Below are 27,387 nucleotides of genomic sequence, written 5' to 3'. Positions count from 1 at the left end.
ACCAGCTCCTTGGTGCATCAGCCTGACTCTGACATGAGCCTCTTTGGATAAACAGGTTGTCAAAATATCCTCCAAATAGTCATGCTATGAGTAAAATAAAAAATAATAGATTTAGCATGTTTCAGCTTATTTTAATTAAATTATTTCATCCACATGTTTGTTAGCTGTCCAGTAGGCCATCCGCTGACTTGAAATGGTTAGTCACAAAAATAGACTGGGCTAAGTGAGTGTTCTTGGGAACTCTCACGGTTTCTGAGGAACCATAGGGTTAAAGAGATTGGAAGTGACCTCCAAGCTCTCTATTCTAAATTTCTGCTTTCAGGAATGAGCTAAGGATCTGGCCAGTTTACTGCAGCCTTTGTCCTGGGAGCCCTAAACTTCCCAGGATGGAGGCAGCACAGCCTGTCTGGGCAATGTCCTCATGGGAGCAATGGCTCCTCCTGTTGGGTCAGAGCCTCTGCTGTTGGAGTTCCCTGCCCTTTGTTCTCCCACCACTGCTGGCTCAGGGCCTGCTTTGGAATCTCAGCAACCCGCAGTGTCCTGTCACTGTCAGGTGGGTTATTGCATGAAGCAGACTGTGCCAGCAGGGGGGTGGCACAGGACTGGCAGCAGGTGTGGGATTCTTTTCAAGGAAAGGGACAGTCATGTATAAGGATCTCCAGGTGAGGGAGACCAGGGAGATGTACTTGGCTGTGGTTATTGGAGAATTCTGGCACCTGGCTCATATGGCTCCCTTGCTTGGTCAGGAAGATTTGCTATCCTAACCCCAGAGGCTATCCAAGTTCTCAATTGCCTCTTTTTATTCTGTGAAAACAGTGTCCTTGGAAGGAAATACCCTAATTTTTTTTCTGCTCCAAAACAAAAGATCATGTTAGAAAATGTCATTCTAAACAGCCAAAATACAAAATACCAGAGGTAGCCATGGATTCCTTTTCTCGCATTTTCTAATCCTTCCAGTAATAGGACTTTGAGTCCTTTTTATATTTGGGGTTTCCTCCTACTGTGTATTGATTTAACAACTAGCCAAATGTTATTAAACATTTTTCCTTTTGGAATATGATTATGTTCTCAGTTTGATAGACTGACCTTTTTCTTTTTTCCTCTTGACATGCATGTAATTCATCCCATCAAATATATTTCTTGTGATGTTTTGCTTTTCTTTCTGTTCCCCCTTTTAATTTCAGTGTCTAGGGCCCCCTTCTGTTTTGGAGAAAGGCAGTGAAATGCCTAAGACTGTGCAGTCTGAAAGCACTTTTTTTCCTTATAGTGGTGACTTCTTTCCTTTGTAGTTGAAATGTTTCTCTTTTCTTACAAGAAGGTCTCCTAGATTCAGTGACATGGATAATTTTCCTTTCTTTTTGTATCCTCAAGTAGTCCCTCACTCTCCCACCCACATACCCCTTGGGTTTTTTTGTGGAGTTCTGTGTCTGAGAACCGTCCCGCATCCCACACAATCCTTTATGAAAAACAAAAAATGTAAACTATATAACCCTTCCAGAACATGTTTCGAAACCACAGCAGCCATCTGGTTTTCCAGAAGGCCTGCTGTTCTTTTCATGTTTGGAGGAATAGTTTGATAACAAACTTGTCTAATAAATATAGAGCTGAAAGACAACAAATAAGTGTTTGCCATCTCCTGACATTTTTGATGTTTTCCTAATTTAGAGCATTAAAAACTGTTAAAACAGATGGAGTTTAATATATTCTCCTGTACAAACACATGGCTGAAGTTGTGTACAATATCAGCATGTTGGATTGTGCATACTCTATCAGATTTCACTTCATCCATTCATTCTACAAGAACAAGGTTTAACTACTAGCAAGTGGTTTTTGGTAATCTGTTAACCACCATAAACAAAGTTGAGTTTGCATGCAGTGTGGCATAATCATTAATCATCTGTGTAAACAGACTGTTTTATGATTGAATTAATGCTAGAAGATAACTTTGGTCAAGATCCAAACATTCATTTGACCATATTTTGTATCAACTGGATTGTAGGACCTTAAACCTCCCTTAAACCCAACATTGCCTGACCTGATTAAAATCTTGTCTGAAAATTGTCTTGAAATAAGCAATAGTGTATTGTTTTGAAAGCCCATATCCCCTTACTGGGAAGCAGGAATATGTTAAGGGAAGTGGCCAGTTGACATAAATAATTTGGTGCAGGTTCCATGTGTGCCTGTGTTCCTTGCCATTCTTTTCAGCCTTGACTCATTGAATGCATAGCTTTCTTAGCAACTCATAAAATGTTGGAATTTACTGGTCTGAGGTTGCTGTCAGAGATAAAGGGAAAGGAGTAAATGTTAGGGTAAAATTCAAACAAATCATCTATCCAGTCATTAATATAAAATTCACCTATATTTTCATGGAAAGTTCCACTCATATTATACTGTGACTCATAATGTCAGAGAGCTATAAAGATATTCAATAGTTCTGAGCAAACTTTGAAATCAGCAGTGGAACTTGAGAAAGTGTCTATGCCACCCTACTGCAATTCATGTTAAAACATGGAGTAGATGCTCTTCTCATTTGAAAATACTGGTGTGTAAAGTCATACCATAGTTTTATATTTGTTTAGGGAAAAAAAGAATTAAATTACTGAATCTTGAATTGACTCCATTTTTTAGTTTTACAGTGGTAGAACTTCTGTAATGACTGCTACTTTCCAGAAGGTGATCTGTTAAATTCTGTAAATATGAGAGAAATTTTCCTTCTTGTGGTGAAGGGGCCAGAAAATACTGACTCTGATCCAGCAAGATACTTAAACCACCTGTTAAACTGCTTATATGTTTAATGTTAATGAAATACTGAACAAGTTTGTGATTGGAGCAGTCAACATCTATTGAAATCATCATCAGATTTGTGTAGTCTGCAATAACAATCTAGTCTGATTTTTCAGAAAGATGTGTTCTGGATCTGCTTTGCAAAAATTGGGACTGTATAAAATGGCTGTTAACAGCCAGATTTATTTTGCTTAAAAATGAGGTTTTCAAACAATTGCTATCTTAATTTTAGCAGTTTGACTCCTTTGTGTGCTAACAAAAAGAAATACGCAAATCAGCTACCACTTTGCTTTCCAGCAAAATATATTTCTGTGCAAACACTTGACTTTATAATGTACTTCTCAGTTCTGTCTTGTGATTAGAAGTTAAATCTGCATTTCTCTTTGACTTAACTGTTGGATTGAGTGAGGTTGTTCATACTTGTTTTCCTTTTAATCTAGTTCTGTCCATCTAGATGTGCACTTACTGTATGTTACACTTGTGAAGCTTGTTTAATTTGCAGCAAGAAAAGTTTATCTCTCTATATAATTGCTTCCTTTCTTCCAGTATTCTGATAAATCAGTATGTACAGATATTACTTTGTTACTTAGATGATGTTTAGAGAACGGTAAGAATTTTGCCTGTATAGTCTAAAGAATCAGAGTTCATGGAACTTTTGTTATTCCTGATCTAAAGCTGGTTAAGTGGAATAACTTTTGAATGCACCAAAATGTCTTTCAGAAAGAAAATACTGAGGATTGTACTTGCAAGTTTCTTTTCTGAACTATTTTACTGTTAAGGCTTCTCTGGAAATACTGATTTAAGGAAAATTCTTATGTAAGTGTTACTAAATCTTAACTATAAAACAATTCCACAGAAACTGCATTTTATGGGTATGAAGATAGCTTTTTTTTTAATCAAAATTTTATCCACCATTCATGCAAACAGTGGGCATCTCATGTAGTTTGCCATGTCAGTCAGGAGTATTTCAGGACTGCCATAGTCTCTGCCAATGAGTTTCCCACTGTGGGAGGTTGGACAGGGACTTTCCATCTGACACATTTGATCTTCTTACACATCTTGCTCAATTGTGGCTACATTATGATGGACACAATTGAAATCTGCAAAGTGAAAGATGCTTCATTTTTGAATGCAAACTTTGCAGAACAATTTATTCAAGAGGTAGTTCACATTGGAATTTAATTTGCCTGTGATATTGGTTATCTAGTTATGCTTATGTGTGATTTCAGCAGACTTGTCACTTCTAAGAACTTGTCCCTCAGCCTGTACCCGGACAAAATTCCAGGTGGGATCAAAAGGAATCTTTTCAGGACTGCAAGTTTTGAGATCTTAAATAACTTTGTTTTCTCTCTTCTGTTGTACTCTGTAAAGAAAAAACACAACAAACAAAATAAAACAAATTCATTAAAAACCTGCCCAAATCTACAAATAAGCACATATTTAAATCAGCCATTAGGGCTGAAATATGTCAAGTTGAAAATATGTCGAGTTTTACTTTGCCTTCTAACCTTAAATGTAGCATTAAACTTTAAATGTGACCCAACTGGATACCTGATTATATTCAGGTATGGGAAACTATGAATTTGTATTAAATTTCAGATTCTGAATGTTTGGGAGCTGGTAATTCTTTCTTCAGGTGTTATCATGATGGGGAGGAATTAAATTTTCTTATGTGGCTTTTTTTCTCTTGTGTTTTAAAGTATTGTCAAGTGTGCAGTTCAGTGGGTGCTTAAAGTTATGCCATGGGTAGAGGCTTTGTTAGGTCTGTGTTCACCATGTTTATACTGAATATAACTGTACCTTTTACATGCATGAAGGTCTGTTTTGTGTGTTCTTCACACCTTTTATTTTCTCTGTCTGTGGGGAAAATGTGTAATTATTAAACCACAACTATCATAAAGAATATATTAAATCCTAAGCAGTGTAGTTTTTATTTTTAAATATTTTGAAAGATTTCATGGTTTGTTTAGGAAGAAAATATGTTTTCTCAAATCTTATTTAAAGATGCAAAAATGTAACTGTCGTTGTATGTGGAACTACAAATCCATAAGCTATGAGCTGACTCAACTGGGGTTTACATTGTAGACCACCAGCAAATGTAATTGTATGCTGTGCACTTGATGAAAAGTACAATATATATCCTCTCAGTAAGGGTTCTTTATTATAAAAGGGCTAGGTATTGCTTGGGTATTAACTATACTGTACTAAAACCCATAAACACCTTTTTACACATAGAGCGCACACTTCAATGCAACAATCAAATGCTTTTCTATAAATAACAAACTTATGGAAAAAGAGGCCTTTGATTGCTTTCCAAGAATGCATTGAAACCTTAGAGGGACTTTATTTGATTCCAGGAGTTGAATGTTAGTTCTTGTATATCAATATCAGACCTCTCATAATTATTAAAAGTAAGTTTTTATTTTAATATTGGAATCTCCATTATTTGCAAGTGGAGTTTATCACTGTCCAAAAAAAATTAAGTCTTTTTCAGGTAATGCTCTGAATACTTTAACATTTTTAATGCACAAGAGGTAGATTTTTCTGAAAATGTAATCTACCTCCTAAACACATAGTCAAAAGTGGTATATCAAATAAGGGGCTGAGGGTGAGAGGGGAACTTTTCTCTGGTGTTTACTTGAAGTCACTTCTATGCTAAGCTTTTGGTGAAGTGTCAGACTTTTTTCCTACAAAGAATTACTGCGAAAAAAGCCCATTTTGTTTTATGCCTGGAACAGGTGATACCTAAATGCTAAGTGCACATTTGGTTGAATGTTAGATGGGAGCTGCCCGTGACATCAATCATTCCCTTTCATTGTCAGGCTGAGTGAGCAGCAGTTGTTTTGTCTGAAGGTGGGGCTGAGTTATGTGTGGCCTGACTGCACGGCAGATGGAGGGTGGGTGCCCCGTGCAGGAGCACTGTCATGCAGCCATTAACATCCATGGTACAGATGGCGCTTTGCAGCCAAGTACATAAAGCTGAAAGCTACAGCAAAGGAGCGTCATCCATGAAAAGCAGTTTGCCTGCTTTGCACTACCTATGGATGTGCTCTTGGTGTTTATGAGTGGATAAATAAAAGGTGGCCAGCAATTCTTTATAGGAATTTCTACTCATACCCAAAATCTAAAGCTAAACCAATACAGTGTAATTATTTCTTTAAAGGAGATGTAGGAATCTTTTGCATAGTAAAATATAAAGTATTTATTTATCCTTGAGAGCTCACATTTTTTGAAAGAGCATCTGTTTTTCATTGAAAATGTATCTTTGCCAAACTGTACATCTGGGAAGCTTGAGTCACAAGGAAGTTAGCAACTTGCACAAAATGACAGCTTGCCTTAAATTAGGAGTCTTGATTTCATAGTCTTGGTGGTTTGCTTCTGTCAGTCCATCATATTTCTTGCTTCTGGCTTTGTGAAGCATACAATCAAGAAATAAATGATTTTTTCTCTCTCTCTCATATCCTTATGAATGAGTACCACTGGCTGGAAGAACTAGTTTGACTGGCTATGTATTTTATGGAAGCACATTGGCTTCCCATGTACTTTTGGTTGGCTAGAGGAAAACTTTCATGGTTTCCCAGCAGCTTGACTTGGAGGGTGAAAGAAAGAACAGTTTCTCTGCCTTATCCTCAAGGACTGCCTTGGCTGATGCGTTTCCTCAGGATTTTTGGGGTCCTTGCTTTAGTGAATCAATAGTGAGATAGGCTTTGGGGCATATGCAGCCCTATCACAACTGGTGAATGTGCAGGTTTCCAGATTGCTTCAAGGGAACAATTCGCTTCTTAAAAACACCTATAGGCAGACATTTTTAAGATGTAGCTCCCCAATGATACACGATACTGGCATAAACAGACTCAAATAGTTTTTCTACAATGATAGTGGTTTCACTCTAATTTCTTTCATTATGCATACTATGTCTTGGTTTGCAATGGGCTGGCCATGGTATTTATTTCAATACACTAATCCATTCCCATGCGAATCAGGGTGGGGTTTGAGGTGTTTGTAGCTTCAGCAGTTTTGCCAGATATCTAACCCTTGTTAAGGCATTTGAATAGATGCCTCATTTGCAGAGAATTCCATTGGATTATGACTTTGGTCGAGTAACTTCCATCAGTCTCTTTCCTCTCACTCTCTTCTACACCAGGATTCTGCACTCCTTCAAACATATTGAACTCATTCAAACTCAGTTCTTGATTGGGACTTGTAATTGTTCAATCTGTGTTACGCATTATAGGAACTCTTCTAGAGCCAAAATTCTGTTCATGGGTCTGTGGGTTTCTGTGGAAAAATTTTCTTTCAAAGAAAATTAAGGAATGAGCACCTGAATGTTCAGTTAGAACCTGAAGTAATTTGAAAGCTATAGGAGTGCTGTATAAATTCTTTATAAGGAAGCAGCTGAGAAAAGCAAACTTATTGTCTAAGGGGCTTACATTCATAACGCTGAAGGACAATAAAAGAAAACTGAAAATCTAAAAGAAAATTGCAAATTCCTGATTAATAGGTAGATGCCCAAAATAAGCCTTCATAATCCAGAAGATATATAAGGGAACGGGCAAAGAATATATATTTTCTCTCAAATGTCTGTCTTTATAATTAAAATAGTGGCTTTAGTAGGAATAAATGCATCCAGTCCTATCTTTTCCTTGATAAGTAGGTGGAATCATGAAAAAAGATGATAAAGATCACAAAATTTTGTATATCTGAATTTCGTTTTCATATTTATTTCTAATAATGGTAAAAATTGTTACTTTCTATTAGCTACCATAAACATGATTTGTTGCAGTTGGGACAAGGAGGAGCTTTCTGATTTTTCAGACTTATGCTACTGTAAATATTTAATCAAGTTTTAAACTTTAAAGAAGCACTTGGGCTTTCCTTATCCAGTTTTCCCGGTAGAGTTGTAGATCTTATTAAAATCATTTGTTATGTTGGTAGGGCACTTTTAAATGAATCAAGCTGAATACCCTAGTTCCTCACCTTTGAAGGAATGGGTTCAAAGATCTCACTCAGGTCACAAGGTAAATTAGCTCAGTAACCCCAGCACGGCCCCTTGTGGATGGACAAACTGATCTCTGCTGTTCCCCCCACGCCCAATAAAGAAGTCATGTTTTCCTCTTTACCCAGCATGCAAAAAGACCTTGGGTTTGCAAGTTACAGGCATGTTTTGGCATTCAACATAATTCTGCTGTTGTGGCTCTCTCTTAAGAATCCAGTTTTTATACAGGCTGTTTTATAAACATAAACACACTTGAAAGTTTGGGAAATTCCTGTAAATAGTCACCCATGCTCTACTCGTAACCTTATTTATTCAGATGGAATTCTCAGCCTTTATAGCAGACCACAAATCGAATCAGTCTGATGATAGTCTAAGGTAGAACATCATTGTGGTCAACTTCTATTAGTTTTTAATTTTTTAAGTACCCAGTACTTCTGGGTAGATTAGGTTAAATTATTTAAATCTGAGTTAAAAACAAAATGCTCAACATTCAGCAAGCTAGATCATAATTTTTAGCAGGTTGAAAACTCACCTATCTGGAAAAGTAACTTTAGCAATTCATATGTTTTTGAAAACTCCAGTGAGTTTTCATCTATATTATCAATGTAATATATTCTTTTTATTTATTTTAATCTTTTGGTCTTTATGCTCTCAGCCCTACTGCTCTTTACACCCTTTGGTCAATTTTACTTAAAATTCTCAGTAGCTTTTTTTTTTCTTTGGCACATTGTGTATATGTAGCAGTAATCAGATAAATTCCTATGGCTTTTTAAAAATTTTTTGTTGAGGTTTTTTTCCTCAAAATACCTTTACAAAAATACATGTATTTGCATTTCTACAAGGGCATATGCATGGAAATTCTTTGTTTGGATTCTCATAACAATAACAAAAGATTTAGGCTGGTCAATGTCCTCTTCTCTGTGCGTGATAAATCACAACTTTCCCTACTTCAAGACATTCAAAATACTGCTATAAATATAATTTTTCTTGCTCATACATGTAGCAACGTGTTTGCCTGCACGTCCTTTTAGCTGTACTCTCACACCAGTAACTGCTGAATTTAACAGAAAGTACTTTTTCCTTTGAAGGGCTCAGTTCTGTCAGTGGTTTCTCACAGAGTTGTCATCCATCCCTGAATTTTTTAAGGAATGGTGAGCCCAGCTTTGTTGCAAATAAATGCCAATATACTGTTATTATTTCTCTTTTCATACTTTGTTTTTCTCACAAAAATTATCCAGATATTAGCTGATAAGTTGTCTGACTTTCTTGCTACCAGTAGAGAAAAAATAAAGATTTGGAGCTTTTTCTTCTGTTATGATAATAAAGAACAGTCAAAAGTTCATTACTCAGTTGGAAACTAAGTGATAGATACAGACATGAGGGAAGACTTACATCAGCTGACTGCACTGGGGAGTAAATAAATATTTCTGGGTTTGGCCCACTAAATAAAGCAGTGGAACCAGCTCTGAAAATGATATCTTGAGATAAATATTAAGGATCATCCTGCTACCTTTTGTACTCTTATCCACAGTACCCACTTGCCATCCTGAGTCTAAAAAGTCATAAGAAGGGGAACATCTTCTTGCTCACCTGCACAGTGCTAAGTGCGTGTGAGTTCTTGCCTATAGATTATGCTGTAATACTTCTTGCAAAGTTCTCATTAGTTTAAAGTTTTCTTTGTTATAAAATGGCTGTAAAATAAGCTATAATAAATGTGAATTTGGATGGATTCTTGACCTTAGCATCTGGTCCTGGGCTCAGGGGAAAAGCCACCTGGAGAAAATGTAGACATACCTGTAAAACTGAACCAATAACAGAGAATTAAACTAGTAGTATATTCATTTGCAGTTCATTTCTAGATTTGTTTGAAGATCTTGATTTTATTTAGTTGACACAAAGACTATTTTTTTTTTACCTTTCAAATATGTAACTCTTGAAAGAATGCAGAAGAAATAATTGACTTCCATCTCTTCAGTACTGTAAACCACAACGGGGTCTAATAATATTCACAGCCAATTAATAATGCAAAACTGGCAGACTGTACAACCCTGTTTAACAGCAAAGACTTTAGGAAGGCACACAGAATCCTAAGTTCTTTCATTATTTTTGACATTGATTTGTCATTAGGAAAATCTATTAGTTCAGGTTAAATTGATCTGAAACATCCATTAATATAGGTGATAGATTATCTTTTTTTTTTCCTTTCACTTCCTTAATATCTCAAATTAAACAATGCAGAAAAATGCTAATTGTACTGAAAATTTTTCTCTGATAAATTTTGTTCTGGAAATAGGACTGGAGATCTAGGGTGACAGGTAGATGCAAGTCTGTATTAGGCTTGTTGCTAGGAAGGTCAGGTATAGTTGACATCATCCATCTATAAAATGGATTAAATGTTACTTACCAAAATGTACCAGAATATATTCACAACTACATCTAGAGAATTAATGACCTCAGAGTGCACAGAGGTGCTGGAATGCAAGGGAATATTTCTTCTCACCTTTTTTTTGATATCTGACATAGATTTATTGCTTGTACTGTTGCTCATCTGTATAATTTGTGCCAGCTAAAACTATTTTGTGTACTTTTTGTATTTTTTTACTATTTTCTGTGTTTTCAAATATTTTAACAGTTGAAAGCAGTTTTGAAGTTCATCATTTTCCCAGAGCAGGTTTCTTTCTCAGTACTTTCACTAGACTCCAGTTCTGCTCCTTACTTTCTTTACTCAAAAAACCCATTCAAAATAATTCTGGTGACCTGAGACAAAAGACAAAGTCCTGGGAAAATTCTATACTAGCTTTGACCAAGGTCTCTGTCAATATCTGAAAAAAAAATACTACGTTGAAAATTAAGTAAAGGCAATAATATTTGTGTTTATAACCATACCTTTGTCCCTTCTTGCCTTGATTGTAGTGTTATGGTTCAAGCATCATCAGTAGAACAGAGAGAGAGGCTGCAAGGGGGACTCCTGATTTTAAGGACAGCCTGTGGGGTGGGATGGAAGAGACTGAAAACAGGATGGGAGAAGGAAAGTTTTTATTTCAACAGCCGGCAAGTTGTGCTCATTCAGCCATAGTGATGTCCAAAAGAGAATGTGCAGGGCAGTCTTTGTCACTCAACCAAAGTTTCTAGAAATCAGATACAGCATTTCTCTTATTGCTCAGAGCTTTGTCTTATTCCTTTTATCTGCTTTCATTGTTGGTTTTTTGGGTTTTTTGGGGGGGATGGGGTGTTAGTATATTTCTAAGTATAAATCTTTATTAGGTAGGAAACATCTGGAGGTTTGTCTAATGGTTTAAAGGGAATCTGTTGGCACTATTTTATTCAATTATATAAGATGGACTTCCTACAGAAACTATTCCTTCCTAAGTCTAAATATGCAAATAGAAGGATCTTCCACTCCAGTTTTACCAGGCTTAATGTCTGCATGTTGAATTTAGGTGTAGGTTAAAAGCAGTTATTTTATTTTTAGCTTCCTGCGCTCTGGAAGGTTCTAAGAAACAACAGTAAAAAAGAAACCACTACATTTACAAATGACTTCCCCTAAACTCTACCAGAGTGTCTATAGGATGCAGCCAAACTTTGGACTGGGAGAGTGAAGTGCTATACTTGACATTCTGGTCCATATTTAAGCAATTTTCGTAGGTTTTTGTTTCTGTGTAGGATATTTGTGCAGTGTCAGAATTGGTAGATGTTTCATTGTAATTCTTTAACATCTGGATGTAAAAATCTATCAAACTTCACAGTTCATATTTTGTGCTCATATTTCAAACTTATCAAACACAGAGGTAATCCAGCTGTGGCCATTCAGATTCCTCGTACCTCTGCCAAGTAAGTCGTGGAAACAGGAACACTCAAGGAGTTTTTCCAACACTCATCAATTGCAGTCACAGTAAGACTGAAAGTACAGTGTGCTACCTGCTAATGCATAGGAGCTTATTAACTTTGATTTTAAATTAATTTTGGTACCGGTAGGACGGGGTCTGTGTTGAGCATATGCTTAAGTGCCTCTGGGAAGAAGTGGGTTTGATACTACAAAGGTGGACAGAGACTAACCTGTTACAGCAAGAGGAAAGAAGACAGAGAAAGCAGTGATCTGTCAAAATAATGTATCTGTTTAACTTCTCATGACAAAAATATGTATCATTTGTTCAATTTTTTGTGTACAACAATACAGGAATTTCTTTAATGTTGAGCACACAGATGTTACTGTACTAGTACTACTTTTTTTTTCTTTTAATTTGGTGAAAGTAGGGACGTGACCATATATCCTAATTGTTTTTCTAGATGATGTGTAGAGGACTTTTTTGCATTGGAAAATGTTTTTCAAGATGCTAGGAAATGTCTGTAAAACCATTCCTAGCACTTTAAAAGCTGTGGGAAACACTTCCCAACATCAGCAAGCTTCAGAGCAGATTTTTCAAGCACACTTTTGAAATGAAATAATTAAAATGCATCTCTCCATTCTCTTACCATTTTATTTTAAATCAAAGAATGTTATATTGACACTTCATGATTTTTTTAATAATCTACCATTTATAATGACCATGTTTAATTGCTCTAATTTAAAAAGATGCTATCTGATTGCCTGCATGCATATAACAAAAAAACCTAATTGTCTTGTGCAAACCACTGAATAGATTTAGGAATCTTCAATAACAAAATTACATTAATAGCATATGCTATTAAAGATGATTGATGGCAAAATTGGAAGCATACTGGTTTTACACCACATAAAAGAGTACAGTGCTTTGAAGATGGTTCTGAGAGTGTCAACAACAGTACAAAGAAGAAAAACAATGTTATACTCAAAGTCCCACTTGACTAAAAAAATGGATTTGGTAGTGGGGTAGATGAAATTTTACTTCACTTGAGATGGCAATATTTCTCTGCTTTTTCTGAATATCCCCTGAATATATCAATACATGTTTCATTCTATATTGTGTTTAAATCTGTTAAATGTGACTATTTTATCTTAGAAGAATAAGAAGCTTAACCTATAGCCAGTTTTTCAGAGACAAAAAAAATATCCTCAATTCCATATTACCTCTCAGCTGGTTTAATCCATCTTTTACTGCAGTTCCTACTGTGAACATATAAGCAAACATGAATTCCATTTATCAGTTTGCAACATTCTGAACTTTGAAAGCCTGATTCTGTATAAAAGAAGTCAAAACTATGAAAAAAGAACACAAGGAAAGTGATTAACAACAACATCCTTAAGTTAGTTTGAGAGTAGCTTCTGCTTTTATTGGTAGCATGGTTGGAGTGTGAAGGTCTCTAAAACTCCAGTTTCACAGCAGGCACATTTTTGTATCACTTCTACAAGGATATGAATATAAGCTATATCCACCCTACTGCAGTTTTACATTATGTTTCTGATTTTTAAAACTTTTAGAATAGCAGTTATTTTTTCCACATCCTCCTTAAATTTATAGTGCAAGTTTTAAAGGTCATTTGTTATTCGTTGGTTTTCTAAACATTGGCATGTTTTCCTTTTATATTCATATCTAAAGTAATTCCTGGAAATGGAGATGGCTTATTTATCAGGCACCTTAACCCTTTTTCTTTTATTCACTTTGCATTACAAAAGCGTAGTCGGGAACTCCATAGGTTTCTTAATGGATTCCTTCACAGTCACAATTATTCTAATATTGCCCATTTTCCAAGTCAATAACTTCTGAAAATGATTTGCCTAACCTTTTGTTATTGTAAAAATTTTGATTTGTATTTTCGTATGTAAAGAGTATGTGTGCCAGGGAGAATGGTTTTAGAGCATGGCTGAAATGCTTTTGGATTTGATTTGGTGTTAGTTTTCCACAGATGTATAAATCACTTTGCCTTCTCACACAACACCTACACTAGTGAAACATCTCTCCACCTTATCATTGGTATCTGCATCAGTGGTGGGGGAAGTACAAAGTCACTCTGAAAAAGAAACATCACTGTAATAAAATATTTGTGTTAAGGTTTCTGTAGGGTTCATCTGATGCCTTCCACAAAGGTTTAGTTGCAGTTTTTGTTTATGATTACTGGAGAGAATTTCTCAGTGCTGACATATAAATGTGGCAGTATAGATCAGAGCCACACTAAAAACTACTTGTTTAATACAACTGGCTGCTTAAAGCTACCTCCAAGTTCCTGCTCTAAGGATTATATCATCTTTCATCCTTGCAGACATCTCTTCCTCTCTGCCCGCCTCTCGTGTCTGCAGTTTGTCCAGGGGACAGACATTGTCTTGTCCCCTTGTGGGCCATCATTATGGGGAAGTCCCACCCTGACTTCTCTTTTTCTGCCTCCTTGAACTGATTAATAACAGTTTAAAGGTCTCTTGACATACACAGTGTTTGGTTGTGGAGTATATCTAATTCCTGCTATATCCTGTCCATTGTACTATATTGTCATAACATAGATTCATATTTTTCTTTTGCTGCAGCTTTCACGATGAAATTAGGCTTGCTGGGTTAGGGTCAGTTTTTGTACAATAATTTACCCAATGTGTCATACTTTAAATGGTACTTAAACATGAATCTGAGTCTTAAGTGCTATATTTTTTAAATTTCCAGTTTCTCTCATTGAAAAGTTCAAGGTAATTAAATTTGGTTACAAACATCTAAACAAATGCAACTCTTTGGGAGTTTACATGAAATACATACTATTATAATATGTAAACAGGCATTTGTAGTTTTTGTAAAATAATTAGAATTAATAATTGGATTTGTACTGGTAGCTACTTCCAGGAGCACATGTTTAAAGTTACCCCTTTGTTTTTGTCAAGTTTATTGACTTAGTTTTTCACATTTTAATGTAAATGCCATATTGTAATATTTGGTTAAAGATCAAATATTTTGCATGCAACAGTGCTTAATGTTTATGAATTAGATACTCCTTTACCAGAGCTCAGACTGCTGCAGTTCTCTATTTTAAGACTGCCTTTTTCCTGTCATGTGCTAAATGAGAAAATTTTCTTGCTTTGGTCCCTGTGAGTTGGATTCTTTGTTTCTTTGTGCTTTATTTTTGCATCTTATAATGTACTTACATGATAGTTTAAAAAAAAACTATTTCAGAGAGTTCAATTAATATGTTGACACCACTGATTTTGCATACAGTTAATACATCCTCAAGAGAATTTTCCATCTCTAGTAATTACTGCTGACAAATATTATTTTTGTTTTCTTCAGAAAATTCTTTTGTACTGAAAAAGACTTATTCGTGATGTCAAAGACACAATCCTTTCAAATTACCTATAGAGTTGTAGCTATACTTTAATACCTCATTAAAAGATTTAAAAATACATTCAAATAAAGGATTTTTCTTTCTCTGGCAAGCAGGTGGAGGGGTACTGCCTGCAGGACCCACTTTGTCAGCATGAAACCAGTCTCATAAATTTTTATTGAAATGAGCTCATTAGTTTTAATTTTTACCAGTTCTTTAGTGATTCAAGGGATAGTTTTCCATTTTTGAAAAGTAACCAATCAATTACTTAAATGCATGCATTATTATTAGATGTGTGAGTTGGCCTTTCCAAAGATGGTATTAAGCAAAAAAAGTATTACTGACATTTAGACTGTTGGTTGGAATGTGGATTTTGTGATTAATTAAGACCAACAACATTTAAGCACATGCTTTCTCATCTGGTAGGCTGGCTGTTCCCTTCCAATCTTGCTTTTTCCAGCAAGGTACAAACTTTACTCAGGACATACTGAACATGTCTTACCTATAATTAGCATTTCTCTGAATGTAACAGGTTCAGGTGTCAATCTTTGAGGAAATGTACCTTTGGGTGGTGGAGTTCATTAAATGTGTCACTTTTCTCATACTTGCACAGTACACAGCATTTTTTCAGTGATATGGTGAGAAAAGTACTTTTATAATAGTAACTCGCTGACAACGTTTGGAGTGAAAATTGCCAGAGTTCTTGAATCTTTACACATGTCTGTGACTGATCATCATTTCCTTAGAATTCCAGAGTCTTGTGTGAATCATGCCTACAGGGTACATATGTTAGATGTTAACGAGAAAATACTTCCCAGAAATCAAACGTAAGATTCTCAAAGCTTTTGAAGTGTACCTACAAGGCTGAATGATGAGATCCTTGTAGAACAGAATGAAGAAATAATTCATTTGAGAACTAAAATGTCAGAATTACTTTAGTCATAAAAAAGTACTTATTTATCAAATAAGTGTAAATAAGTGTGAGTAAGTGTAAATCTACTTGAGGTGATATAAGCTGTAAGAATGCTTAGTCATTAATGTACAGAACTAATGTCTGGTGACATGTCCTTTCAGTAATTTATTTGCACAGAGTTATCAGACCCCATTAAATGCAGCTTGGATAACATATTTATACAAGTAATGGCTGTCAATCAGAAGAATTGCAATATTATGCATTCATTTAAGTGTATCAGTGAAATGGTCTAATTTTATATGAGTGCAGATAATTCCTATTGTATCATTGAAATCCCCCCAGCTCTCAGCTGTAAATACATTTATGACTTTCTTTGTCACCATGTTCCTGTCTCCAGTTAGTCTTTCAGTGGTCTGTACTTTGTTCATATTTAACATCATTTTATTTACACTAGGGTTCAGTATAATACATTCAGTGTAGACTTCTAAACTGTCAACCAGACTATTGAAATTAAAACAAAAAAAATTCCCTAGTAAAAGATACATTCATACATGTATGTAAAATTAGATTTTATGATACTGGCAATTTGTGTATTATGTTAGACTTTAAAGTAGCTCCAGTCCTTACCCAGGGCTATATTGCTGCCCTTAATCATGCTATGTAGGACTTTTTTCCACAAGTGAACTAATTAAAATCAATACACCAAAGAATTTACCTCATTAGTAACAGTGGTGGAATATGGCTCTACCTTGTTATTCAAGCATTTGGGTATTTAACAGACTCCCAAGATCTGTCTGTGTTGTGCTCCTGGTGTAGCCACTCCGAGAAGGGCAGCAGATGCAGCAGGGCTGTATTAAGCTGCTTTGTCACTACTTCAAAGAAAGGAAGAAAATGTGACATTAAGGATATTATGGTCACTTTAAATTGTACCTGTATGTTTCCTGACTCCTACAAAGCTCTTAATACCCAAAACTCTAAAGTGCTTGTTTGAACACTCTTGCCTAAGTGTTATGTGTGCTCTAGAATGTTTTAAGACAACCTGTCAAAGAGTAAGTGGATTAAAATATAGATGCAACTGAAAAAATAAAGAACTGATGAAATGACACAGTTAAGATTTTCAAAATTTACCAGTCACTTTAATTGTGTTATTTGAAAATAGTTACAATAGCCTAAATTTAGGAAAAATCATCAACATGCAGTTAAAGACTATTCAGAAAGACACCAAGATTTGCTAAATTAAAGGACTTCACTGGGATTTTTTTAAATGTATTTCTTTTGCATGTATAAAAGTTGTCTACTGATCAGGACATACACCAAAACTGATGCTTTTTCCCTGTAATGTGAACAATTTAGTTATCAGTGTTTACAAGACTCTCTTGACTGGAGTATATCTTCAGATATACAGATTATATTTAACAGAAATTCTACAATACTAATAACTTGGAATTTCTGAACTCTAAGGGAGAAGATACATGATTAATCTAAACTTCTGCTGAGTTTCAACTTTTTAATGAATTAGGAACAGAAGACTTTGTAATAATGGCTTAAGCCACACAGTCATTCAAAATCTTATTTTTCCTGCATTATTTTTGAAGTCTTCTACCAAATATGCGGGGATATTTGTATATTTTTTACAAATCCATCTGAATGTTGTTTTGATATCTAGTTTACTGGGTGTGACTGGGTTGTGATATGCTGTTACCTTTCACTTTGGTCAGACCTTTTCAGACAACCAACTATTCACTAACGAAAATAGGTGATGGTTTTGTCACTCAGGTTAAGGACACTAGTTAAGTGTTTTGGTTCTCTGTCTCCAGCACTGGTACTCTGAATGGATACAGAAGAGGGTTATTTGCATAGGTGTATAATTGCCATGTGGTCTTCGTGTTTAAATCAAAGCTCCAAATCCAGTTTTAAATCACTTCAATTCATTGCCAGCCCATTTTCTTAATGAATAAATTCCATGATCTTTTCTTCTGTTTTTAATATTCTCATGACGAGAAGCATCTGTAGCTTGCTTGCTACTATGAATTCTTAAACTTGGTTAGGTACCATGGGAATAGTAATTGCTGCTAAAAAGTTGGATCAAATTTTAAGGCCAGTGGTAATATCTAGGGGTTTTTTTTCCTGACCATGCATAGAAGACTATTCAACTAAATTAAGAACAGCAATCCAATATTTATGTTCCTGCAAAAAAGATAAAGTAACATTGAAATAGTCCTGATTTTAATTTCTGACATGAAAAAGATTAGTTCTTTAGGATTATGTTACAAATTACTCAAGTACTATAAGATTATGTTATAAATCAAAAAGTCATTTCTTTTCCTAAATGATTCCTAGTTTTGCTAAAATGTTTTGTGAGAATTCTTGCTTCACAAGTTCCCCCCACTCATCCTGTAAAATTTCTGGCACAATTAAAAGATTCTTTTCAGATAAATTCTTTGAATGCAGCGTATAGGTAGATATGCTAAATTGCTTTAAATTAATAGATGCTTCTAACTGAACTCAGATTAAAAATATTTCTACTGAAAATTAACAATAGAAACAGCTTTCGTAAAAGGGGGTGGGGTGGGGGGAGTTGAAAGCAAAGCAATCTGTAGAGTAAGATAAATTTGTCAAACTTTCTGAAAAGATATCAAGCACTTGTCTCTAATATGAGATAATATAACCTTAGATACAGAAAAATGAATTTCATACTATGTTGCCTATTAGCAGACACAGGTGTATTCATGATTTCTGTTTAGGAAGGTACAGACTTTGCTCATTTACAATATTCTTGCACATAAATATATATATGCACAGACACACATATTTTTCAAAATAAATAAATGTACAAATCTCTGTGAACATACACCCTGTTTCCTATTTCTCTTAAAACAAGTGCTCTCTGAGTGTCATTTACTATTACAGACATTTAAGGAGAATGTAAATAGTGTAAATGAGCTGATGTTGTTTAGATCAGTATCTCAAGTCACTGAAATTGTAATTTTATACATTTTTTTTTAATCTGGAGGATTTTGAATTTGATGGAGTGACTTGAAGACTTCATCTATTGAATCTGGAAGTTTAGTAGCAGACTGCTGGTAAATGCAGTCTGTTCCCTACCACTGATCACCCACTGCTATGCTCTCAAAGTGCCCAGCTAGTTATAAAACAGTTGGAGTGTTTATAAAGAGAAACCTGATAGAAATTCTACCAATGTCAAAGCCCTTTGAAGAACAGAAGTGAAGAACATCAGGCATTTGCAAGTGCGGAGTTGCCTCACATAATTTAAAGGCTGACTTCTGTCTTAACACTTTGAATCATGTAAAGCTCTGTGCGGGGTGGAGGTGAATTTAGACAACCTCATTCTTTGGACCAGCTCAGTTTTCCTTTTATGGAGTGGTGATGGAGGGAGATGGTTAATGCACTTTAATCTCACTGAGGAGAATAAATATTTGTATGATATTGTTAAACTAGTTTCTTTCTATGATTTAGGCAGCAATTTATTCGGAAGTCTAGAATGTGAGATGAATAATAGTGTTGTCTGAATGCATTAGAGAAAAGCAACAAGGTCTAACAAACTTTGGTCAGGGCCTACCAGGAAAATTAATCTTTCAAATAATGAAAGAAAGGGACTCCTACTAAAAATTCTATACAATGAAGTTCGGTGGTCTGCATCATGCGGGAGATCAAACCTTTTCAAGAGGTTTTATTTCTTAGAAATGTGAGACTTTTGTATGTATGTAATGGAGGGACATCTGTACAGTAAATGGCAATGCCCTTGAGAAGTGTGAGCCAACATCTGTTTTACTGGAGCACCAATAATCCTCAAGTTTATCCCATTATTTTAAGGATTTGAAATTTTATACTGAGTGTACCGTTAAAACTGCATTGATCAATAACTGGAACATTAGAACTTTTTGTGTGACCTTAGTATATTCAGACTATCTCATGACTGTTCTACTTGTTTCTAGATGTGTACATGTATCTGCAGGATGTAGTTGTGATTATGAGACAGTAGTTTGGATCTGTTTTCAGTTTCAGCAGCAGCTACTGCCTTTGAGGCACTTCTGAAAATGCTCAGTAGCATTGAGCTTATTTCAGCATTTCTGTATATCAACAATTGTCTTGGATTGGGAGACTGGTTGCAATGGTAGGTTTCTGTGACTGGAGGTGGCCTGACTTATCTTTGAAATGCGGCTGCTGTACTGCATCTGTATTGCCTCTGCATGGAAATTATTTCAGATACTTGGTGCAGTACAAAATCACCCACATGCAGCTATGAAAAAAGCCCCCACATAACAAGTGGTGGTTTTTCAACAGTGTCTTTCCCACACTCAGAAAAGAAAAAAAAGTTCTGAACATCTTTGTGACTGTACAACTGTTGAGCACCTTAGTGATTGTGGAAAAAATATAGGAACAGGCTCGTTTCACACTTTCTTTTAATCAGATATATGGAAAAGTCATGAGAGACTTGTGGATGTGGTCACTGTTTTTTAAAACTGTGTTCACAGGGTATAAGATGAAACTAGGTCTAAATATTATTTATCACACAGTTACCTTTCAAATATTAAGAAAAATACTGCAACTGTTGATGCTCTGATCAAAGCAGATTCCACAACATTAGGAGCTATAAGAAGTACATATGCTTAAAGAGTCTACAGAGTTGTTTAAGTGAATAAATCCAACACAGTTTCATTACATTAAAGACCAGCTGTTAGGCACAGTCAGAATGCCAATATAAAATCAACATATGTAATCTTGGCCAAGTTGGGTTTTTTCCCTTCAGAAAGGATATTTGTGCCAAGAGCATATGCTGCAAAAGGACTAAAGCACAGCCCCATTACCACTGCAGGGTACATAATTACATAAATTTACCTAAATATGGAAAAATTGTAACAAATAAGGGAGACTTGGCAGATATTTTGGTTTCACATTTGGTATTTGGCATAACAGAGTGTCCTGTTTAATTCCCATTGCTGCTACTTAGTGTTTCCTTTAATTGTGGAGCACATGGCAGCTCTTATTCTATTTAATTTTCTCATAGCAGCTCTCACATTTTGGCTACAAGCACATTACATGAAAAAGCACGTAAGTATAGATTATACTGTACTACACCCTGAGGGTATAGCGTATAAAAATAGTAATTTCTCATGTATAAAAGCTTCTTCCATATATAAGTTAAACACTATTTTATATAACAAGTACAAGACACAACCATTTGTGTGCACGTATTGAGAAGTTTTAGTGTCCCAGACTGGTAGTGGGAAGAAAGGAGGAAGAAGGTCTATTCCAAACATCAACTAGTAGCTTTTGATCTCTTTGGCATCTTTTTGCATCTGCAGTCTGGGCACTTAACATCACTTTCCTTCTCTCTAGCAAATCCCTTATTCCTGTGGTGTACTGCACATGGCTTTTGTGTTAAAGGAAAATCCTAAAATGCCTCAGATTTTCAGTGGCCTAGAGGAAAGGGTCAGGGATCTGGTATACATTTAAAGCAGAAAACTAAATATGCAGATCAGTGCTACATGAATTTAAAACATGTGCATTGTTACAAAATGAGTTGTTTGCTTTGATTAAAAGGACTACTATATAGATAATATTTTGCATGTTACATTAAGCATGTTTTTGTTTTTCTTCCAAAGTTCTCAGAGGTCCTATAAATATTACATCTCAGTGTTTAATACAGAAATAGTCTTATGCCAAGTGGTTACCTCATTTTTTTTTCTTTTTCTATCTCCATATGTATCTCCATTAAATCCAGTGTAAAGTTGTGCTGTAGAACTGGGGATCTGGCATGAGAGCCTTTATTCTCAGCTGTGGGGATCTGTGAGCCCTATGGCTGTGCTACCATTTTGCTGATGTGTTCAGTAGCACAGATCTGGGTTTTAAAGTAATTTTAAACTGTTGTGGACAACTTTTTTTCCATTTCAGTTGCATGGAGAGGTTATCATGAATGATCTTGCAGCGTGTATGGAAGGATGATATGAGCCCCCCAAAACCCCAGCAACAAAGTTTGTTAAAAGCATTCAAAGTAGATTCCATTGCAACTTAGGGGTGGGTTTGTTCTTGCTTTTTTAAATTACTCTTTTTTTAAATTATAATGCATGATCAGTGCACTCTTGCAAAGTAACATTAAACAGAAAACATTACAATGTATTTTAACTTTGTGTTTGAATCAATCTGAGCATTTATAAGAGAAAAAGTGGGCAGACCCCTGCAATAGTTTCATGTATTAAACTTCATTTACTCACCCGTGAGGAGGACTATGACAGGCTGTAGTGATATAAGATTGCACTGCTCCTGAAATTCCTGTCCTGTAGGCCCTTGTTATACAATACCTTGAAAGAATGAATGTAAAATGAGGATAATAATTGAATAATTATGACATCTGTTACTCTAGCACCTCTTAGTGGGAAATGAACTGAGGAAATAGCAGGTTCAAAGATGTGTTAACACTTGAGTAGCATATATAGCTGAAATATGGGCTGGGGGAAGGGTAATGGGGATGAAATTGAGCTCTCAGATAATCATTTGACACACAGGTAATTGAGCAGCTATCCAGGGCACTGATGAGCACTTGTAAAGAAATGTATTCATTGCTATGTGAGGTGTATTTTGTGGACTTTTTTTTGATGGTGATTCAGAATCTGCAGTCTCAAATTAATGAGGGTAATTGGGAAATTAAAAAATTATTATTTTAAAATGGCAAAATAAATCTCAAATATAACACCACCCTTACTGATAAATGGGAGAAAAAAAATCTTTTTTTTTTCAGAGCTATTTCATCCTAGGAATAGTTGTGGAGTTGGATAAGCAATCACGTGAACTTTGAGGTGGTTTGTCAATGTGGAGTTCTTGTGTGTTAAAAAAGTACCTGTCAAGTTTCCTGTGTACTATAGCAGCTTAATCCATAAAGAGCATAAGATTTCTTTCTACTTTGTTATTTTTCTCTAAATATCTTGTAGTCATATTGCAGATTTTAGTTAGAGAATGCCTGCATACCTTTCCATAGTGTAAGAGCAGCAATCAGAAATATGAAGGAATATGTAATCTGTGAAAAAACAGTAAATCTCATTAAGAAAGGTTATTGCACCTATAGCTTCTACTTTCAGTGCTCATTGATTAGAGATTAAACATTATCCTTTGTGCTATTCAGATTGGGATTTTTAATTAGGATGTCATTATTACACAGATATACTAAATGCTGAATTGATTTTTGAGACCTTTTGAAATAATGGCACTACTTCTGCAAAATGAAAATCATAATAGATTATTGACTTATACTTGGCTTTTGGTTCAAGGGTACATCTCCAATGTCAACATTTTCAATATTTTTAGTTTCATGCAAAGAGACACTCATAATTAGGCTTATATTAAAAGTTTGTGCCTATTGACTCATATTTTATTAATGACAATACTATAGCATTGATTGTCCTTGATTTATAATAGCAAGCAATGATGCCTGTTGCTGATGTATAAACAAAACATCAACTTCCTACTTGATTATTTTATTTAAGAATTTGTATTCATGCCAGCAGTATTATAAAAGGTATTGACATTTATAAGCAGATATTTCCTTTAGCTGGAAGTTGCTTTTAAATGAGGAAATTCATGTTTTGGTACAGAATGTATTAGGTGCTTCATTTTATAAAGGATGTTTAAAAAAATTTCAGAACAGATATTCAAAAAAGAAATGTAGCATTTCCAAGCAGGCAAATACTTTTGTATATTAATGCCCATTTATAATATTTGGTCCAAATATAGTTAACATTCTACTTTCATGACCAGACTCATTCAGTCTTTGTTTTTCTGCAGACTTCCAAACAAGCTCATCTGTCTTGCTAAAACCTTTTACATTCATAGTAGCTTTTGTTAGTAGACAGACTGCAAATATGAAGACTGCACCTTATTCAGTATGTTTTTAAAAGTCTAGTTCAGCAACTGCTGAAGGAGTTGAGTGGGATATGGAAGAGGAAAAGTGATACATGGGATTTTTGGGGTTTTTTTTGGTTTGGGTTTTTTTGTTTAACCGCTCCTTATGAAATTAAAAAAATCTTCTACTTTGGAGCCATCTAGATGATTATCAAGGTTTTCATGTAATATGGAACAAAGTCACAGGAAACTTTAAAGATGTTCCAGATCAACAAAAGCCTCCTCTTATTATTTTTTAAAGTAGCAAAAACAAATGCCTCTTCATATGCCAAAGGCAAATAAAAAATATGAAAGAAAATATTTATTATTGAAGGATGGGTTGAGCCTTTACATGCTGTAATGACAGGTACCCTGCAACTGGAGTAATGGGGAAAGACTTAATAGAAAATTAAAATCTGCACAACTGTGTTTAGTAATGAGCTGTGTCTTTAGAAAGCCATGTTCCTTAAGTGTAAAGGAATCAATAGAACCAGTGAACAGCAGAAAGCATAAGGATGGTGAGCGTTGCAGCAAAGGAGAAAAGTAGTTGAGAGCAAAAGTTCTGAGAAACTCAGAGTATGGTGTTAAGATATAAAAGAACACAGCCCTCATGTTGATAATATAGTAGAAGAGATAATATTATTTAAACATGGCATTAGTGGCCATAGATGGCTGATGCCATAAAATGGCATCAGTGTTTTAAATTTCTCAGCAGGATGAATTTGATTTTTTCTTGAAGCTAGTCTGCTATTAAATCTTATCCCAGTTGTGATGAACAGACAAACATTACTTGTCAAGTATTTACAAATCAAACAGAAGTGCTGGTGTTGACAAATTTGCATGTTAAGACTGGTAATCCTCAAAATATGGGCTTTATTTCCTAACAATTTTATTTCTCAAAACAAGGAGAAAAGTCCCCCCGTAGCCAAGGCCATTCAGATCCAGAGAGAGATGATGATATGTACAACTGTGCTAATGTGAGAAACTACACGTTGCTTCTCACCAATACCGAAGCTGCATTCTATATTATTGTAATTAGAGTGTACTAAAGTAGAATGGTAGTCTAGAAAACATTTGAAAGTTGTCTTTTTATTAAACACTTAGCAAAAAGCATGATTTTTACTGGTAGTAATATTATTGGTAGTAAGTTTGATGTCTTTCCCATGAATCAAGTACCAACAAATGGCTGATGTGTATTTTAGAAGGATTTGTAACTTTAGTGGTTAAGTATTCTCGAATAAGGCCATTTAATTTGTGGGATGAATTAAATTTGGTTTAGACACAGGACTTTTAGAAAAGTTGCCTATTTACTTATTCTTTTACAATACTCATTTCTTAAAGCAATTTCATCATATTTTGCATAGTATTCATCCTGAAATAATTACAACAGCAGAAAAACAGTTTTTTACAAGTTTGTCAATGCATCTCCCTATTTGGTAATGGGAGTTGATGTGATTACATGAAGCTAAAATGGAAAAGATCCTAAAATAAAAACCACAAAATCTCGAACTGAGGTGTGGGCACTGTTTACAGTTCTGTGGCTCTTTTCATCTCTGACTAACATTCATCTAGAAGAAAATTGGCTTGTTCATTGCTTGTCCAGCATATTCTATGCAGCATCATTATGTCTGATCTTCACTACAGATGACTAACATGTCTGGGAGTGTCCCACAGCAGGTGAGTTTTTCTGAAATAAAAACTCATGAAATCAGTATGAACTCATTCACTGATAAATAAAAGCCTATATTACCTTTGTCAGATTAAACCAATTTCTTCAGCTGCATAATTACAAACAATTTTGAGGAGAGGTAGTTCTATTTTTCCTAGTTCAAGAAGATAATTGTCTGAGAAATTTATGTACTTTCAAATAAATGAATATTCAAGCTTCTTGCTGATACCATTATTCCTTTATGAAGTTTCGTTAATATGCAAGTCCACAAAAGATGTCTATCTCAATGTAGGCAGATATATCTGTATAAGGTAAAGGCTTTCCTTGAAGTATGTCCAGCACAATACCCACAAATCTGAAGAATTTAGCAACGTTCCTGTGCTGCATGTTCACAGTTTTACTTTTCTGTGTACATATAAAGTTAGAGAATGGGAGAAAACTGATACCACAGCTCAGGTATTTTACCCTTTTTTATACAAAGGCCTCAGGCTAAGACATACAGGGGTTTTTTTGAAGGCTATGAAGGAGAAATTTCTGCAGTTCTGTACTTGATGATAAACACCATTTGTTTTAAAGATATTCACAGGGCAGGGAGAGAGTAACATAATTCAAGGACTATTTCAAATGGTACCACTAATAGAAATTAAGGGATGCAATATTTTTTTTTCACATGATGTAAATATAGTCATGTAAATGTAGACTAATAACTTCCCAAACAGTATGTAGGTTTTATTCAAAGTAATACTGTTATTGCATTTTACAAGGATACCTTGGCAAAACAGTTTAACTGGTCAGAATGCTTTAGCTATTCTCCAGAGACAAAAAATTTGGAAAGAAGGAAGGTGATCCTTCTTGGTAGTGGAATATAGCATAGAGCTGATTATCTTGGTAAAAATTTGCAATTATTCAATAATTTCAATTTTTCTTGTTGGTCTCTGTGGTCAGAAGGCTGTCAGGGATGAGCTGTTGAGTATCAGCTCATAAGACCTTCATGTGCATTGCTGATTGTGTATTGCTGCTGATTAAAAGAGACTCTTCATCTCAATTTTACAGTCTGGAATAAAATAGCAGCACTTTCAGCAATTGAAGTAAGAACCCAAAACCAGATGACCCAAACTGAACACAAGCTTACATGAGTGTTCAATTTTTATAATTATTGAGATTCAAAGATGGAGATGCAGCTTCAAAAACTATTGTGAGACATTATTGGTATATTGAAATGATTATAGAAATATTTCATTATTATCAAAACCCCCTTTTCTTCAGTTTTTTCACTAATTCAGCATTTTTTTTGCAATTGCAGTTTTCCAATGAATACAGTGGCAGAAATTAATAATTTGTGGTTTTGTCAAATACAGTTTCAGATGCGCTATTTGGGGTTGAACAACTAAAGGAGTAGTTAGGTCTGTTTGTTACCTTTGCTTTTGGGTTTTTCTTACTATATTGGATGAGTGCTATACCTATGAATGCAAAGGCAGAACTGGGTGCCTTGTCCACCAATATGTTCAGAGCATATGAATGAAAAGTTCACACTCAGATTTTCTGATTTAAGAGACATAAAATATTATGTTAAGATTTATTTTGCAGAAAGCTGTTACAGATTGTTTTAGGAATTTGGGGATGGCCAGAGGAGTTGTTGGAACAACCCTCCAATAAATGTATCACTGTAGGGGTCTTAAATGTGTATCTAGTTTACTGAGCTATAACTTGCTTGCTATCTTTTATAAGCAAACAGGAGAGAGAAAGCATCACTATACTGAAAATCATGAAAGGTCAAATTTTGAAATATCACAAGGTAGCCCCAAAACAAAAAGTCACAGTCTAAATATGCAGTTTATGGGAAAATATGGGCAAACCATGCAATGCAGAACAGGAAAATAGTTACACTCAAACTAATAAATAGCTCAAACATCA

At 35.0% G+C, this 27,387-nt stretch overlaps 1 long non-coding RNA gene across 1 annotated transcript; it reads right to left on the bottom strand.

The window, feature by feature from the left end:
* On the bottom strand, nucleotides 1-22,181 carry LOC139677311 (uncharacterized). Its single transcript, XR_011698845.1, has 3 exons — nucleotides 22,145-22,181; nucleotides 10,667-10,765; nucleotides 1-84 (listed from the first exon to the last, which is right to left on the bottom strand). It is a non-coding gene; the product is annotated as an uncharacterized lncRNA (long non-coding RNA).
* Between the last annotated feature and the right edge of the window lie 5,206 nt (nucleotides 22,182-27,387).

This window comes from Pithys albifrons, chromosome 12, assembly GCF_047495875.1.
Source record: "Pithys albifrons albifrons isolate INPA30051 chromosome 12, PitAlb_v1, whole genome shotgun sequence".
NCBI lineage: Eukaryota > Metazoa > Chordata > Aves > Passeriformes > Thamnophilidae > Pithys > Pithys albifrons.
This window is presented reverse-complemented; position numbering and strand designations above follow the sequence as displayed.